This window comes from Astatotilapia calliptera, chromosome 22, assembly GCF_900246225.1.
Source record: "Astatotilapia calliptera chromosome 22, fAstCal1.2, whole genome shotgun sequence".
In the NCBI taxonomy this organism is placed as follows: Eukaryota; Metazoa; Chordata; class Actinopteri; order Cichliformes; family Cichlidae; genus Astatotilapia; species Astatotilapia calliptera.
The window spans coordinates 968,812-972,356 of NC_039322.1; the positions used below are offsets into that span (position 1 = coordinate 968,812).

Sequence of the window (3,545 nt, forward strand, 5' to 3'; positions counted from 1 at the left end):
CTTCCAGGAAGATGTTGTTGGAAATTTAAAAGCACAATAATTTATTCAAGAATGAACCTAAACTGGCATTAAATAGACACAATATTTGGCCATAAACTATAGTCGGCATGCATCCAGGACAGTATTGAAGTTCCACCCTTCTTTCTTCTAGCTCTCATAAAATACATAAATATTTATTAATGTTTAATGAAGATGTTTTATGTTCAGGTGACTCACAGTCTGTTAAGTAAAAGCACAATGATGATTAGCATCCACTCCAGCCTCCATTCAGTCGTTATATATGGATTTAATAAAGGCTGTTCTAGTTTGTGAGGCGTGTCATCAATGTCACACAGAAACAACAAGCCTCAACATGACATCCTGACATAAAAAGAAAAGTCTGAAGCACAAACAGGAAGCCTAGTTATTTATATACTTCCTCTAGACGTCACACACACTTTGAGTTTCGATCAAAGACTCTGCTTAGTTTCACTTTCTGGCTGCAGCTCCTATTTTCTCTGCAAAAGCACGCGGTTTCCTGTTAGTACTTTTGGCACAGACTGTACTCAGAGTTGGGCCTCTCTTATACATATAATCAGCAAATAAGCATTCAGATTGTATATTTAAATCCCAACAGTTTCCCCTTTCGTGTTTCCCAAGAAACCAGAAACATAATTCCTAATTTCTCCCATTAAGTTTACTTTCATGTGAGAATAATAGCTAAAATATAACAAAAGAAATCATATCAAAAATGAAACCTTTCAATTGCCCAACCCTTTCAATGTTCCCTTATTACTATGGTGTAGTTACTTGTATCCACAACAAATAAATCAAACAAATAAATCAAGCCCTTATACAGCACCTCGAGTTTACGCTGGGCTGTGAACTATCATTGCTTCTCTTCTTACCATCCCCTTTTGACCCCAGAGTCAGAATTTAACCCCACTTCTGCCTTCCCTCACTGCTCACTATAAAACCCAATCATCTATAATTAACTTTATCCTATTAAAAGGCCTCTATAGAGTTAAAATGTAAAATTTACTCCTGGTTTTCACCCCCTCTAGGGGTAACATATATCCGGTCTTAACACTATTCTTGGGCAATTTACATAACATATCGATCCTGCAAACTATTCCTAAAGTCCCTCTCATTACTCTTCATTACTTTTACGCGCACATTCAACCTGTGTCTAACAAGCTTTTAGTCTCTTAAACAACACATTTGCTGGTACTGTGGTTCTCTGTGCTGTGCTTCTTTTCGGGGTCCCCCTTCCTCTGGTTGGTTCCTGGATTCTCGCCATGGTTTTGCTCTGGTTCTGGAATCTCCTGTAAAGAATAAACAAACACTTTCCCTGCTACGCCTCCATAACCTATTATGTTCATCAATTGTTCTCTTAATTCTTCAAACTTGGTTCAACCTATCATGTTCGGGACTCTCTAATCAAAAGGATCAGCCTCATTATGTGTATAAGCATGTTGGCATTCATCCATCGGCACTCAGGGTCCTCCCTACAATATATCAGTTCAGTCAGTCACGCTGAACGACGTTTTTGACCTTCACTTTACCGAGTGACAACTCCTATGAGCACGATTGCAATGTGTGTATAAAAAATCATTTATACATAAATAATCTTCAATGTTATTCATTTGGTTAAGCGACACTTTTGACACAATTTTAAGAAGCTCTCTTCTTCTCTTATCTGATCATAAACATCCTGTACAAAAATAAAAAAAAATGTTATTTTGCAGGTGCACATTCAGTTGCAAGCTCACCCACATTTTTCTGTCTCAGTCTTCATATCCTTCCTGTCGACCTATTCAGAGCAGGCCTATTTCCACACCTTCTGCATTACTTCTTGCTAAGCAAAGACAAAGCAAACTGTTTTTCATCTTTACCCCAGAAACTAATCTATGTCATGTCTGTGACTGTAAGTGTGCATGATAACCGCTTATTCTAGAAATCAAAAAGAAATCAAACATTTTTACTCCAAAAATCTTCCTTTCTACAAAGCATATGTTTTATTCAAGCTGTCCCACAGTTTCCCTTTAAGATTGGTATTCAACTTATTATGAACAGGATTCAGTTCATTTTAAACCTTTAGCTTAAAAATGAAAATAACAATTTCTGCCTCTTTCATGGTCCGGGTGTGTGCCAGTGTGTCTCCCTCCGAGCCGGCGTCTCCACCCCGGGGAGGGGCCTCAGTGTTTTTGCTGATCGCTTACACCTGTGGGTAATTTAGCCGGGGACTCATAAGGCCAGCGTACTCAATCTCTCTTCGCCAGATTCTCTGCTAACATCAGTCAGTGCAGGCCACCACCATCATTCCCTATGTATTTTGTGAATCACCTTGCCTCACTGTATGTTTGTCTTTTGTGCGCCTCTCTCTTAGCTACACCCAACTGTCAACCCCTGTCGAAGAGCACCTACTTGGATGCTGGACCATCTGGCAGTCCCACAGGCTACACCCAAATTACCTACCTGCCTCTCTGCCTCCACGCCAGGAGTTTTTTGGATTTCACACCCGGACTACTCACCCCTCTACGTCATCTCCGACCTCCTTTGGCAAGTACGCAGTACGAAGGAGGATTCTGAATCAGCAACATATTCATATGTCTCCTTATCCGTATCTGAACATGTGCACTCTGTTACAGTGACCCCGACCTTTTCCTGGATCAAATGTGACTTGCTTTCCAGTCCAATCCCTGGAATAGCTGTCCTCTCTGACCCGGACCAGATCATTACTTAGTTTCAGTGGTGGAACATCATACTTGTCTACTCTCACCTTTTGTTTATGAATATTTGTGGAAACATTAAACTTTATTCTTAAAATCTACTTACGAGCTGTTCGGCGTCCTGCGTTTGAGTCCTGTCACTCGTCCAAAACGGTCTCGGCCGTAACAGCCTCAGTTTTACCGTATCTAAATTATCAAAACACCCCAAAAGTCATAAAATGATTATAAAGCCCCTTATTTCAAATTAAATCCAAAATAATCTAAAAAACCCTCAGCAATTCTCCTCTCTGAGTACCCGTCCTCTGGACCTCCAAACCTGTGTTCAGAAATAAAATCAGTTCAATCATCATGTTAAATCTTTTAAACTCCTGACTCCATTCAGAGCTGCCTAGAAACAAAACCTTCATTTTAAAACTCAATTTCCCCCCTTGTAATGCAATCTGTGTTATAACAAAACTTAAGACACAACAGTTATCAGTCATGTTCTTCATACACAATTTCCCTATTTTGATTTCATTTTGCTCCTCTTAATGTAATGGTACATTTTGATTTTACTTTATCAGGGATAAATAGAATAAATAGGAATAAAAACACAAGGGAATGGCACATTTCACGTATTGAAGTCTATTGTACTGTTGGATATTAACAAAGTATTGCACAGTGAAAAGGCACTACAGCTTAGTCGTGTGGCATTCTTCAGTGAAGACTCAACCACCTCGAGTCTACCGTGAGGAAAATGCTTAAGCTGCTAATTCCAAGCAGCTGTTAATGCGTAGACTAAACTCTGAGGTGTGGCTGAAAGTTTATGTAACTAGAAGCAGCTTCAGTGTCACG

At 39.5% G+C, this 3,545-nt stretch overlaps 1 long non-coding RNA gene across 1 annotated transcript; it reads left to right on the forward strand.

Moving 5' to 3' along the window:
* Positions 1 to 2,151: 2,151 nt before the first annotated feature.
* On the forward strand, positions 2,152 to 2,725 carry LOC113014783 (uncharacterized). Its single transcript, XR_003271014.1, has 3 exons — positions 2,152 to 2,278; positions 2,369 to 2,545; positions 2,631 to 2,725. It is a non-coding gene; the product is annotated as an uncharacterized LOC113014783 (long non-coding RNA).
* The last annotated feature ends 820 nt before the right edge of the window (positions 2,726 to 3,545 follow it).